At 40.0% G+C, this 15,643-nt stretch overlaps 1 protein-coding gene across 2 annotated transcripts in view; it reads right to left on the reverse strand.

Annotated features, from left to right (window-relative positions):
• The window catches only part of LOC119766649 (diuretic hormone class 2), a 105,492-nt gene that overhangs the window by 83,094 nt on the left and 6,755 nt on the right, over positions 1-15,643 (reverse strand). The window lies entirely within an intron of this gene.

The following is a 15,643-nucleotide window of genomic DNA, read 5'->3' on the forward strand; positions in this document are numbered from 1 at the left end:
ATGGTCCAAATCCCCAAACAGAAGCGACGGAAGCTGGACCCGAAGTCGCACGAGTGCATCTTTGTCGGCTACGACGAACACGTGAAAGGGTATCGGTTCTACGACCCGCAGTCACGGAAAGTCTTCAGCAGCCGCGAGGTCCGCTTCATCAACGAAGGCGTACTGGAGAAGCAGGAGGATCAACGTCAAGAGCAAGTGGTGCGGCTGGACATCGAACCGTACGTGCCGCCGACAGCAAGTGGTTCGCCGAATCGCTTTGTGGAAATCGACGACGCCACCGAGAACGAGCTGGAGAATCCCGACACGGACCGTGTCCCGGATGTCGACAACAGCGAGGACGAGTTTCTCGGGTTCGAGGAAACAGCTGGCTCAGTGACCGACGTGACCTCCGTGCTCCCACCGCAATCATCTTCAAATCCTCCGTTGTCACCGGAGGTGAGGCGCAGCAGTCGGGAGCACAAACTTCCAGGCAAGTACGATGATTTCCATGTTTCGCTCAGAGGTTTGCCGCGTCCCAATCCCTTACAGGAGGTCGAATCAACCGATACCAGCGACGACGACGCCAGCGAGGACAACTCGTTGGAGGAATCCGATGACCCGGTCCCGCCGAGTCGCGACCCGAGCTGCGTGGTGGCCACAGCCAGGAGTCTGGCAGTCGACGGCGATCCCTTGTCCCACAAGGATGCGCTGTCTCGAGAGGACTCTGCAAGCTGGAAGAAGGCCATGTTCGACGAGTACGAGGCGCTGATGGCGAACGACACCTGGACGCTGACGGAACTACCGAAGGGCAGAAAGGCCATCAAGTGTCGGTGGGTCTTCAAGACCAAGCACGACGCGAGTGGTAATGTAGATCGGCACAAGGCGCGGTTGGTTGTGAAAGGATTTTCGCAGCGAAAGGGGAAGACTATGACGAAACCTACTCGCCAGTCGTACGTCACAGTTCCCTGCGATATCTGTTCGCGCTCTCCGCCAGATATGACTTGTCGATGGACCAGATGGACGCCACAACCGCCTTCCTGCAGAGCGAGTTGGAAGAGGAAATTTTCATGGAGCAGCCACCCTGTTTCGAGGACCCGACCAGACGCAACCTGGTCTGCCGCTTGAACAAAGCGCTCTACGGATTGAAGCAGTCAAGCCGAGTGTGGAACGGGAAGTTGGACGCCGCACTAAAACGTTTTGGTCTGCATTCCTCGAAGTACGACCCGTGCCTGTACAACCGGATCGCCGACGGAAAGATACTGTTCGTCGCAATCTACGTCGACGACGTCGTGATCGTTTCCAATGACGAAGGGGTGAAGAACGAGATCAAGGCCAAGCTGAGCAGCACATTCCGGATGAAGGACTTGGGACCTGTCAGCAGCTGCCTGGGCATCCGCGTCACCCGTGGACAAGGCTGTGTCGCGCTAGACCAGCAAGCATACATTGAATCGATGCTCACTCGGTTCAACATGCAGAACGCCAAGCCCGTGTCGACACCATCGAACCCGTGCGTGAAGCTGATCAAGGAGATGGCGCCGAAAACGGCGGACGAGGCGGAGAAGATGAAACGAGTTCCCTACCCCGAAGCCGTAGGAAGTCTGATGTACCTGGCCACCTGTACCCGGCCGGACATCATGCACGCAGTGAACCAACTGAGTCGTTTCAACGAAAATCCTGGGCCGAAGCACTGGGAAGCAGTCAAACACCTGTTCCGGTACCTACGAGGCACGTGCGGGTTGAAGCTGCGTTACAGGAAGCACGGCAACACAGAGCTAGTCGGGTACGCCGACGCAAGCTGGGCATCGGATTTGGACGACCGGAAGTCAACAAGTGGCTACATCTTTATGCTGCAAGGAGGTGCAGTTGCTTGGAGCTGCAAGCGACAGCCGACTGTCGCGCTGTCAACCTGTGAAGCCGAGTATATGGCTCTGGCTGCCACTGTTCAGGAAGCTTCGTGGTGGCACGGATTGTTGGCCCAACTGGGACGAAAGCAACCGATCGAGCTACGCTGCGATAACCAGAGCGCCATCTGCATCGCCAAGAATGGAGGTTACACGCCGCGTACCAAGCATATCGACATTCGTCACCATTATATCCGTGACGCCCTCGACAAGAAGATCGTGCAGCTGACCTACGTCAGCACGGACGAGCAGACGGCGGACGGCCTGCCAAAGTCTCTGGAACGGATCAAGCTGGAGCGCAACCGATCAGCGATGGGGATCAGCGGATCAGCTAAAGGAGGTGTGTTGGAGATTTAAGCTGTCCACTTGTCTGTGGTAGATTAGTAAACAAGAAGAAATGAGTAAACGCCCTTTAGCGTGTAGCTCAACTCCTGTCAGATATTTTCACTCTGCTGTAAACACTCTCGAATTAAACTTTGACAAACGTACACGCGGTTTTATTTCTACTGCCGCTCCACCTTTTACAATTATTTTCAAAGAAGGGAAAATCTCAAGAAAATAAAAAGCTTTTCTGAAAATCAATGTGTAATGTGTCCTGTCAAGAAAATAAATAGCTTGAGTGTATTTTTAAAGAATGACAACCTCAAGGAAGTACACATTATACATTAATTTTCTGAAAAGCTTTTTTTTATTTTCTAGTGGGTTTTCCCTTCGTTGAAAATAATCATTCTGCTTTATAATAAAATTTGGTAGAATTTAGTCACAAAAGTCAACTGATTAACACAAGAAGGGAAATCTCTTAAATGAAATTCCATCACATCGATTAAAGATCGTGTATTTTTAAAGAAGGGAAAACCTCAAGAAAATACACATTATACTTTGATCTTCTGATAGCTTTTTCTTTCATGAGATTTTCCCTTCTTTAAAAATACACGATCTTTCATCAAAGTAATGGGATTTTATGTAAGAATTTTCCCTTCCTAAAGAAGAATGTTTTTTTTAAAGAAGGGAAATCCTCTAGAAAAAAAGCTATCAGAAGATCAAAGTATAATGTGTATTTTCTTGAGATTTTCTCTTCTTTAAAAATATACGATCTTTAATCGATGTGATGGAATTTCGTGTAAGAGATTTCCCTTGTTGTGTTAATCAGTTGACTTTTGTGACTAAATTCTACCAAATTTTATTATAAAGCAGAATGTCTATTTTCAAAGAAGGAAAACCTCTAGAAAATAAACAGCTTTTCAGAAAATCAATTATAATGTGTACTTCCTTGAGGTTTTTCATTCTTTAAAATACACTCAAGCTATTTATTTTCTTTAGGTTTTTCCCTTCTTTGAAAATAATCATCCTGCTTTATAATAAAATTTGGTAGTATTTAGTCACAATAGTTAACTGATAAACACAAGAAGGGAAATCTCTTACGCGAAATCCCATCACATTGATAAAAGATCGTGTATTTTTAAAGAAGGGAAAACCTCAAGAAAATACACATTATACATTGTTTTTCTCAAAAGCTTTTCATTTTCTAGTGGTTTTCCCTTCTTTGAAAATAAACATTCTGCTTTATAGTAAATAAAAATAAAATAAATTGTTCGCTCTACAGCATTGCCTTGGCGATCTCGATTGCGAGATTTCTATTCGAAACTAGGTGTCCGAAGGCTAGATTGTTGAGGCAATTTGCAAACCTCGTTTTACACCTTAGCTTCCATCCACCCCGGGATTCGAACTGACGACCTTTGAATTGACTCCACCGGGACAGGATCCAGGAAGACGACTCCTATCATCTGGACTGAGCTAACGACCTAACCTTTAGGTTAGTCCGGGCCAACATTTACTTCCCGTCCGACGGAAGGCGTGATCAGACGAATCTCGTCTCGAAAAATGCCACCACCTAGAATCGAACCCAGGTCGACTGGGTGAGAGGCAACTTCGATTACCCCTACACCACGGTCGAGAAAAATTTCAAATGGACAGCAGCGCCAGCGAAAGCAAGTCAGAGAGGGTGGAGCAAAGCCCCAAGAAAACGATCCCTCTCCTTTGTTCTGCTGTTTTTCTGCTGGTTCTTGACCCCTTTCCTTCCGAACTCCATACTAGTCTTTATAGTGCAGAAGCCTATAATATAGTGGGTCTCGTGGCGCAGGGGTAGCGGCTTCGGCTGCCGATCCCGATGATGCTATGAGACGCGGGTTCGATTCCCGCCTTATCCACTGAGCTTCTATCGGATGGTGAAGTAAAACGTCGGTCCCGGTTCCTCCTGTCTCGTCAGAGGCGCTGGAGCAGAAATCCCACGTTAGAGGAAGGCCATGCCCCGGGGGGCGTAGTGCCAATAGTTTCGTTTTCGCCTTTAATGAAAAACTAGGTAAAATTTAGTTGAATTAACAAGAGAAGGGAAAATTCTTATATAAAATCCCATTACTTTGATGAAAGATCGCGTATTTTTAAAGAAGGGAAAACCTCACAAAAGTACACATTATACATTGAATTTCTGAAAATCTTTTTATTTTCTTGAAGTTTGCCCTTCTTTGAATACCAACTAAAAATTTGTAGAATTTATTCACAAAAGTCAACTGACTAACTAAAGAAGGAAAAATTCTTACATAACAACATATTGAAAGAATTTTAGAAACATCTAGTGTTTGTCTAACATCTTTCGATCTATATTGTTACATCTCATGGTGGTTGATAAAGTATTGTTTCAATAGTCAACGCTAGCATCTATTGTTAGTGTCCGAACATTCCACTTTCTTTTTATCATTTATGTATTTATCATTCATATTGTTGTTCATATATCGAGTTCCTTCAATGTGACTAGGTCAAACCAACGGGGTACAAACTAAATAATTCTTAACCACAAGTAAGCGAGTGGATTCCATTCATTCTCATATCAGGTAATATAAAAAAAAACTAATTTTAAACTAATTTAATAAGTAAGAACGCTTGGAGCATTCATCTTAAAATACAGTTCGTAGTTTACTCGTTCTAGTGATTTTGAATATTTCAATGAATTTATTTTTTTAGTTTCAAGTTAGGATTAGTGGACCCGGGTCCATAATCCGATTGTGGACCCGGGTCCACTATAGGTAAACTGTTATTTTTATACCAAATTTAACCGATATTTGATGTTTTGATGCATGGTGTAGGTCTAATGATAGATATAATGAATTAAAGATGGATTTTGCTCACTTTTCATCATGAACAAATATGTTTTGTTAACAAATTTGGCTTTAAACAACAAAAAAACCTAACAGACATTTAAACACATTTATTTCCGAAAAAGATCAGAGAAAACGTTTCAAAAACCACTGTAAACATACAAATAATTTTAAAAAGTAATTTTGATGCATTTTTTTCCATATTAATTACATAAATGATTGACCGAAACTAAACAATAGATTTGTTTACAGTTGCTGATAAAACCACGCATGTTTATTTAAAAATAATGTTTGTTATTGATTTATTATTATAAAATATCATTTCAAACTGCAACTATGATGCTTCAGTTAAGTACCGTTAACTAAAGTTTTGATTAATTATAAATTCTTTCGGCTTCAGTATATTTGGTACTTTTAACATGAAAACTGCTATATTTATACCCATAATTAAAAAAAATATTAGTTTAGGTTGATTACAACAAGCATTCATTGTATGTTTAAGAGAAACTTTTGCTTAAATACACAGTTTTCTTTATTTTTGTAAGTTAAATAAACAGGGGTCCACTTTTGGAAAAGTTTGCATTTTCGTTGTCCTATATTGGACCCCCTAATTTTTGCTCGAAAATGAGCAGTTCTTTGCTTTATAATGGTAAAGTTCCTTAAACTTACATTATTTCGACCTGCTGAAGTTGAATAATCAGTCAAAAAATGATTGGATAGTTAATTCAATCATAAAACATAAATGCAGTTTTGTTGTGAAAATGCTAGTGGCCATGGCTGATTTCAGATGTCGAACACAAAACACTTATTTTGGCTAAAAGGACACGTCAATGTCAGCCAACATTGTTTTAAATTATGCTGAACATGCCAAATAAAAGATTTGTAGACAAAAACACGCTTGAAATTGTGATTTTATTGATTTTTTCATCAAAAACCCTTCAGAGGGTCCACTATAGGAAAGGGGTCCACTAATGGATAACGTACCCTACATGGAAGAAAAAAAATCTGAATAAATATAAATTTAAAAAAAATCGTTATTGTTGGTGTAATTTATGTGACACCCCTTATAAATACTGTTGGCAGATGTGCAATTATTTGAAATTTTTGAAAATTTTATATGTTTCATTATTGTTACACTCAAACCCCGATGGTTTGGCACCAATTGTTGTCAAACGAAAGGGGTCACTTTTTAGTTTGACACCCTCTTTACACGGAGCTCACACACACTACCAAACGATTGGTTTGATAGTAAGTGTGTGTCCCATGTTTTTAGTTTAACTTTGTCAAACCATCGGGGTACAAACTAAAAAGTGTCAAACGAAAAAGTGACCAACCGCCGGGGGTTGAGTGTTTGATTTGATTTGTTCTTTTTGTTAGTTTGTATGGAAATTTTGGTGAAAAGTAAATCTTTCCCAGTTACCCTAAGGGAAACCTCTTGAAGAGTATCGGGGTGGTATTTACAAAGCGGATTCTGTGGCAATGTTTACTCTAATGTTTTTTTTTGTGTGAATGTTAACACTCCAAAGGTTGCGGTTTCAGTAGCAGCAGTGGAGGCGATTAGTGGTGCAAAAATTTCTCCAGCAGCGATTCTTGTCTTTCTTTTGTTTAACGTTTTTTTGGTGTGCATGTGGCAGTGCGTGGCCGAATGGTTACGCTGTCCGCTTTGTAAGCGGATGATTCTGGGTTCGATTCCCATCTCCTCCAACCTTCCATCGGATGAGGAAGTAAAATGTCGGTCCCGGCCTTAGTTGTTGTTAGGCCGTTAAGTCATTCCAGGTGTAGGAGTCGTCTCCATGCCATAAGTACAAACAACACACCAAACCAAGCCTACTCCGGTGGAATCGCTGGCGGCGGTTAGACTCGCAATCCAAAGGTCGTCAGTTCAAACACTGGAGTGGAAGGTTCCTTGGAGTAGAAAGAGGTTTGGGTGCTCTCCCCATTCAAGCCTTCGGACTCCTAGGTTCGAGCAGAAAATTGCAATTGAGACCACAAAAGACCCGGGGGTCGTTAATGTGGATGGTTTGATTTTTTTTGTTTTTTGATGCAGGATGTGAGTAGGAAGTAATTTCAATTATTGTCAATTATTGTCCGTTTCTTTCAAAGGTACACGCCACGCGGCATTTCAGACATTGTTGCCAGCGATTTTTTGTACTTCTGGTGCAATGGATCTATTTCATTTTTAGTTTACTAAATTGTGATTGCTTGGATGGTCAAGTGATTGCTTGGATGGTCAAGTAAAACTTTGTAATATTTTGATATTAGAATTGTTAAATGTGGGGAAATTTAAGTAATACTTGTAATCATCTCAAATATATCTGCAAAAGATAGTGGAAAGTGGAAAAATAATAATTTCATGCGACCTTTTCAAAAACCACACGTAAACAATATTGACAGCGCCTCTGGCGGTGACTTCAGAAAACTGCATACGTGTCAGATCCTGAACGTCGTACGATTGCACGTACGACAAACGACGGACGTTGGACAGACTTTACAGTCAGGGAGGGTCTCTACAACAGACAAAAATAATGATTTTCTGAGTTCAATATCCCACCTTTCATACGATTTTTTGAGTCCAGGTACTCCAACCATAAAAATGGTTATATGGGTTGAACTGAAAAATTCGTATAAAAAGTGGGATATTGAACTCAGAAAATCATGATTTTTGGTTAGGGTGCACTGTAACTGAAAATCGCACTTTTGATTTTGCATACACCCTTACCAAAAATCATGACTTTTGAGTTCCAAATCCCACTTTTCATACGATTTTTTGAGTTCAGGTACTACAACCATAAAAATGGTTATATGGGTTGAACTGAAAAATTCGTATGAAAAGTGGGATTTGGAACTCAAAAAATCATGATTTTTGGTAAGGGTGTACGATTCGCACTTTTTCATACTATTTTTTCAGTTCGACTGCGATTACACAAAAAAGTGTAATCGTAGTTGAATTGAAAAAATCGTATCGAGCTGTCAAATCGCAACATGGAATTAAACTTTCTGTGCAGTTGCTGTGAAGCTTACCAAGGCTTTTCAAAAAGTTTAACTCCATGTTGCACGCACACACTCTCACTTTTAATTTCTCGATGCACCCTGTTTTGTCTGAACTTACTGACTTATTTTGTATTTTATTGCCTAATTTTATTTTATTTATTTAATTATATATCAGTGCTAAGGGGTCGGAACCGGTGGAGTCGGGTCTTTTTGGTGCGTTGGAGTTGGAATCGACAAATCTGAGAAGCTGGAGTCAAAATCGCTAAATTATCTGCAGTCGGAGCCACTTTTTGTCAATTTTGTATAGGCGCTGTTGTTGGAGTCAGAGTAGGTTTCCAAGTCGGATCTTTTTGGAGTGCTGGAGTCGAAAATCTCCAGAAGCGGGAGTTGTAGTCGGATTCGCTTCAAAACTATGTAGCTTTGCAATGATTTCTTGTTGTCCGAAAAACGTATATTCGGAGCGAATGTTTGGAAAAAAACGTATACAAACTGTTATCTTTTACAGTTTTATTGGTTGGAATCATACATTTTCTTGAAATAGGTACATTCTTGTGTTGCAACTTATCCAACTTCCGCAATGGAACATTCCCGGAACTTGATTCAGCTCTTTCAGCTGAACGTTGCCTCGTTCGGAGGGTGCAGCTCTGTGCAAGGGCGTTCTTGTCACATTCTCCTGCTCTTCAAGCAGAACGTTGCCCCGGCCGTTGGAAGCAGTACTGAACAGGTTCGCTGTTTGTCACATTCTCCAGCTTCCGCAGCGGCAACATGCCCGGAAAGTGCTCCAACTCCTCCAGTGAAACCATTCCTTGTCCGCTAGACGCAGCACTGCACAGGCTCGTTTGCTTTTGGGAACATTCTCCAGCTCCCGCATCGGAGATCTGTCACGTCCAGCAGTTTGCTGCAAACCAGCGCTACGAAGATTTATTTTCAATATACTCATAATATACTCAAAAATCAACCAAAAGAACATACCTGGTAGTAGAAGACTTGCCATCCCCGTAGCCGACATAACCCGCTGCTGCGGTCGCAATCACCTGCAGTATCTTATGATTCTGCGAAGTATCCACATAAATACAACGCATTTTACATTTAGCAGCAGTAACTAAAACTCTTATTACTTTTGAATCAAGAAAAAATCGTGTTTACACTTCGCAATGTTTATAAACAAACGCCGCCATATTGCCAATTTTGTTCGGTAGCTTTTTTCAGGCCATCGCCGGGGCCCTGATCCACACCCTTACCAAAAATCATGACTTTTTGAGTTCCAAATCCCACTTTTCATACGATTTTTTGAGTTCAGGTACTACAACCATAAAAATGGTTATATGGGTTGAACTGGAAAAATCGTATGAAAAGTGGGATTTGGAACTCAAAAAGTCATGATTTTTGGTAAGGGTGCACGTTGATGGTACGTTCGTTTGATGGCTAGTTTCACACTGAGTGCCGCACTCAGAGCTGTCAAAGTGTTTCTTTGAAGAAACTCGCGCTAGTTCCGCACGAGTTTCGCCACCATCTTGGAACTGAAACTCTAGTGCCGCACTCGATATTTTTTCAGTCTCATGCGAGTTCCACGCGCACTGACAAATGACGTTCGATTGAACCAAAACTGGCACCGACGAGTGCGGCACTCAGTGCCACACCGGCTCTTCAAACGAACGTACCATGAGTATTCAGTACTATCTTTATATCAGAGTGTAAGCGCTTTGCATAGTTTTGACGTTTCAAACGACTTGACAAAATCAAATGATTTTTTTTTTTTTCCCAAAACGTTTCTGTTTCTCTGTCACAAAGTAAAAGTAAAGTTAACACAAAGAAAACATTTTTTTAAAGCATGCCGAACTTCACACCAAATGCTTATTTTGAAATCGAAATCTTACAAAAAATGGCAAGTTTTCAACATAACATGGTACACTTAGCCAACCACATTATCTTACCGGCCATATCTTGTTCATATCCAGCTGCGAGAAAAGGTTTCACGGGAACAGAACCGTTTTGGAAATGCTGACCGCCGCCTCAACAGCAGATTCCACGACCGCCGATTTCATCCATGAGGTGCAACCCGTCATCGAACGGATACGTGACCTAAAAGGAGGCCGACGAGATTCCGGTCGTTGGGAACACGTTGTTGTTCAGGATGCGATTGCCTTTCTGGAAAGAGGGGGCAGCTGCCGCATCTGAAGTGCTGCCGGAAGTCAAGGCTACCGACGGGACAGCCCTTCTGCCAGATCGGTTGTCTACAATCAGGCAAGTGTAATGATTTTTTTATGTGTAAGTGATAATAAGTTCGTGCTTGAGTTCGTGAAAATTTACTTACCAGCGACTTGTAAACCGCTGTCCAAAATACTTCGACACATTTCTTGATCACCTGTTAGGGATCATACTCATTAGATTGTTCCGAAAGGAGTCACTTCCAACGAATTTTAGGCCGATGCTACCGACCCGGAGCAATGTAAACAAACCTTGTGGGTTGATTTCTCCTGTTGCATATGTCTTCCGAGAGGCAAATTTTGTGTTGAAGACAGCAGCAGTAAACAAACAATGACTTGTTGAACTGTCATAGACAACAACAGCACATTTTTCGGTTGAAGTTTATGTGCTTTTAGCATTTACATGCTTTTTATGATTTAAAATTTGCCAATTGACAACAAATGTATGACCATTTACATGTGAAACATGAATTACGTTAAATCTCAGTTCACATAAACCCTGTTTATGTGTGATTCAACACTTTACATTTGATTTCAATTTTATGTTAAGCATTATTACGTTAAAAACATCGATTCAGTGTCGAGTAAATTTACACTTTTTTTTCTGTGCACAGAAAAAAATAATTCGGTAAATTTACATAATTTATGATGTACCTAAAGGGCACGTCTTTAATGATGCGAATTTACATCAATCATTTTAAATTTAAATGCCATCCGATGTAAACCTGCCGGACAAACTGTGCTTAAAATCTTGTAAATTTCCGATGAAACCTACGTAAATTTACCAAACCAAAAAAATGTTTTACTCCGTTGAATCTAGAATCTGATATAAATTTCAATCGCATTTGTATGCCGTTTGTTTTCAACGATATCCTTTAGCTATTTTTTGATCAAATTTGAATATCCAATATTGTTATGGTATGGAACTCAAAGCTGACCCTAAAAAATAAAAGAAAATCATTCGAAACAAGCAAAAGGTTTTGAAAACAACATCAAAATCTAGATTCAACGGAGAACCATAATGCTCTTTTGTGATTTGGGTGGGCGTTTTAGCAGAATGCATCATATTCTATTTTAAAAAATGATTTGATTCATTATAAAACTCAGTTATAACATGCGAAAAAAAACCGTGAGTAGGAAATGCAAAACAAATATAAAAAGCCTGAAACTGTACCTGATTCGTTCATTTAATGATGTCATCAGCTGACGTGAGCCTCTGGTCGCCAGAGCCGGCGATGCTGTTCGGGATCTTCGGACTACCCCAGTTGAATCTGCTGCGGAACGCTGGCCATCTCCACTTAGTTCACTACTCTGGACGTCTGCCACCGACACAGAAACTAGCATCTCTCCGGCGTTCAGGTAGCCCTCTTGAGATTGCTGGATTGCAATGTTTCCGTTGGCTCGCAGCTGTTCCTTGGATCTTCTGGTTCGTCCAATCGTCACCTTCTGCCAGTCCTTCACCGCCTTGTATCAGAACACCCAACTCAGCAGCAGCGTCTGGATGTGCTCACTGTCCGCACTCTGACTAGACCAGTTTCCATCGAGCCTTGCTCGTGCGGTCGACCTCCAGCGGCACAACCTCGACGATCTAGGCATCTGTCGCCACAATCGTTTGGGTTGCTTCTGTTGTTGCTGTTGGTTTTCACTTTGATTTAGTGTTCGCAAATCAATGAGCCTATGGTTCCAAAGGGTGGAAGAGAGAGAGAGAGAGTAAGTGAGCAACTAAACATTAGCAATTGTTCTACAACTCACAACCTACCAGCTACCGCCGTCGTTGAACTCGAAAAATACTCGTCATCAACGGGCCGAACACGGTCGGTCAACGATTTCAGCGTCGGAACGGCATTCTCCATTACACTCTCCACCGGCGACTGCTGCATCGAATTGTGCAACGGCACAACCACTAAACCAGTACCCGGGACAGGGAATCCTCGTTGAGGCGCATCTTGGTGAGCGTTGCTTGATCCATTATATTTTTTACCGTATTTTTTACAATTTTGATTATTTCCAGTATGAGGAATTGTTGCTAGCAGTGCAATTAGCTGATTCTACTACCACATAACCGCCAAACGACGTAAACGCCACGGGGCATAAGATTGATAGAAGTTTTTTTCAAAATCGTTGTTTCCTTATAATATTTGGATAGTACAAAATAAAGCTTAGGGTTCGTTTTTAGGCTCATTTTATCCAAATGCTATTTTTCCTAGATCAGTAGTGTCCTTACCAATGACTTGCACCTATTATAAAGTATGATTTATCTTTTGGTTATTTTTGTAGAGAGCTTTTAAAAAAATTTGTTCAGGTGGGGCAAGTGTACCATATGGATTTTTAGTATGGAAAAAAATAAGAATTGCTGCAGCAACATATTTTGTTGTAAAAAAATACATAAAAGTTCTTAAAATCTGATAAACAGTTGTTGAAAAAATTGTCCTTACACGATATAATAGTATCATGAAAATTTACTATTTATCATCTAAGTAATATTTTTTTTTTCCTAAAAACGGTCCAATTTTTAGTAAAATATTTTTTTAATCTTAAAAATGGAAGAAACGTTTCAAATACATCCTAATCTGATGTATCTAAGTGATAACAGTTCAATTGTTAGTAAATTAGCATGTTGTTTCATGCATTGTTCCTCTTGCCCCAACGTGTTGTTCGTCTTGCCCCACTAGTTGAGTAGAAAGTACGAATGATCAAAAATTTTAAAATCAATTTTTTACATTAAAAAACAGATTTTTTAAAAAACTTGTTCTATCAAAGTCTCAGTCAAGACCTGGAATAAGATGATTCTAAAAAATCCGACAGATTTTTTAACGTTTTTAATGGGTTATAACGAGCATTTCCTTAGCTTGTTACACTTGCCCACTTTCCCCTACTTGTCTACACATCCACATTAGCCCATTCAGATTATTTAGCATAAACTTTAGCTTGAAATCTTGTATAAATCTGATTTAGCTCAATATGTTTCCATGAGTTTGATAGTTATTTCAGTAGAATGCGACAGTTTTGTTTATTTTCAAAAATTACGGTCCAAAAGCCTTATGTAAACCATTTCTGATCTTTTTTTTCTGAATTTTCATGCAAAAAATAGTTGAACTCGATCAACATCCCCTTAGAACGAGGTGGCAAAAATAATACTTTATTTCAGGAAAGGCGAAGATCCTGCAGGCCAAGTGCGAATGATACTGATGATACCTCTTCAGTTGACGCTCAGGCGAGGAACATCCTGGAAGGAGCGTCACTGACTACGTCCGTAGTCCTGTTAGATCATACTTGATCAAGACAGTATAGCTCTGGTTCCTTGCAAGTGTCCTATTTTCTTACCTCCACGTTGGCTTGGTTTTCATGATTACCTAGCTGGTGGCCTGTGGAAACGGATCGTAAACCTTTGACCAAAGTCAAAGTCGAGACGGCTAAAAGAAAGGGGCGCGACAATGTGGGAAAGGGAAGTAATTTGTGATTGTAGACGGTATTGTTTTGATTCGCAGTATGTTGAGTCAACTGCTGTGGATGTACCTGAAACATCGCACAACGGGGTTTCTCTTCTCTTCATTCTCAGCTACCACCTATCTTCTGTTTATTTTGTTTCACTGATTTTCTAACGCGGCTTCTGTTTACTATCCTCCATTTGATTTCGATTTTACTCATTTGATTCTCTTATTTCTCAACGCTTTTTCACTCTATTTTACCAATTGATGCTGCTGTAACATACTTTCTGCTTTCCCTTAATTTGGCAGCGATGTCAATTTTGTTATCATCTGCCTTTTCTTTATTTATCTATTTGAATAATTTTCCATTTGCCCTATAAATTGCCCTCAATACAATCTAAGCTTGTTTGTTATCTCTATTTATTAATTATTGTTAATTTCTTTATCTACTTCATAAATTACTATCTTTCTTTTACTATTGATTCTTCAAATAGTATATTTCTTTCACTGTCCATTGTTTTCAATCTTCACCCTTTTCTTCAAACAAATGAGGTTCGAGCCCTTACTCAATTTTTGGAGTGATCAAAGAATTAACACAAATATTACTATTGTACTTTTGAAAACTTTTATAAAATGCTTAGGACCAAAAGTTGTAACAAAACACCGCGACAAAAGAAATAGCAACATAAAAACACGACTCAACACTAGGAAAGATTTCAGGAGAAAACAAAACACAGTAAAATAACAACTAGTTTTTGAATTCAAACTAAAAATAAAACAGTTTTTGCTTTAATGAAAGTTGATAGGCACACTATAAATGGTTAGGCGCTTATACTTACATCAAACCCTACGTAATGTACCACCCCCGGCCGAGTTAAAATGCGTAACCGGAAAAGAAGGTGTGCATGCCTGGCACGAACACTCAAAGCGTGTTCTAGCGTGCTGCTCGTACTGACTCAGAGCAAGGGTGAGATGTAGGTGTAAGGGCAGTGCGTGTTCGTCGGGAACCTGGTGCATAAGATCGGTCAAGGCCCGTTCTTACACTGAAAATTGCGAATTGCGAATTGCGGAAAGGCGAAGATCCTAATTTTCAAAATAAATTTCAAAATCAATTTTAAACTTTTTGTTTATTTACAAAATTTCATTGTGCTCAGACAAATAAGCTCATCGTTGTGTGTAACAAAATAAGCTATCTAAACTCAATTTTAGGACTTCAATTTAAATATTTATTGATTCGAATTTTTGCAAAACATTTAATAAGAGTCGACGAGAAAGTAAAAAAACATCCTGTTTAAATAAGTTGATCATTATTTTGAAAATTAACTGTTTGTCTTCAATTTGTTGTTGGTCTTTCAAATAAAATGTTTTGCCAAATTTACTAAATTAACTCAAGATTCTAATGAGGTGGTAACTTTTTGATACTATTTTCTTTTGTATCATTTTTGTTTGATTTTAATCCCGAAATAATTAACCCCTTGAAAAAGGCCATGCAAATTATAAAACAACAAATTACCTAAATGTTTTGGAAAGTTAAACGAAACGAAAAAATGCTTCTTTTTTCATTTCTTGCTTATATGACAGTATTTTTATAACCTGACACTGACCCAATCTCGGCCCAGACCCATTGTCACCCCTTCAGACGGTAACTGCGTAATTTAATATGGAAGAAAAAAAATTACGAAATTTGGTTGTTAAGCTTGGGACTTACTCAAAAAAATGCCAGCGGTGCATTCTCAAAATTAAGCATACTATGCAAGAGGTACTAGCAAGGGTACTAGAACGTTTGGAAAAAATAACCAACAATAAATTTATATTTTTTAGAGTGTAAGCAATCGTGAAAATTTTTGACGTTTGATATGTTTGAATCGCTTTGATTTGCGCAATTTATTTTTAACTTTTTGTGAGTTTTTTAAACCGCTACGTGAAAACCTTTGGAAAAAAAACTTCATTTTTCAACATACGTGAAAGCAAATCTGGGCGACTGG

This window comes from Culex quinquefasciatus, chromosome 2, assembly GCF_015732765.1.
Source record: "Culex quinquefasciatus strain JHB chromosome 2, VPISU_Cqui_1.0_pri_paternal, whole genome shotgun sequence".
Taxonomy (NCBI): domain Eukaryota; kingdom Metazoa; phylum Arthropoda; class Insecta; order Diptera; family Culicidae; genus Culex; species Culex quinquefasciatus.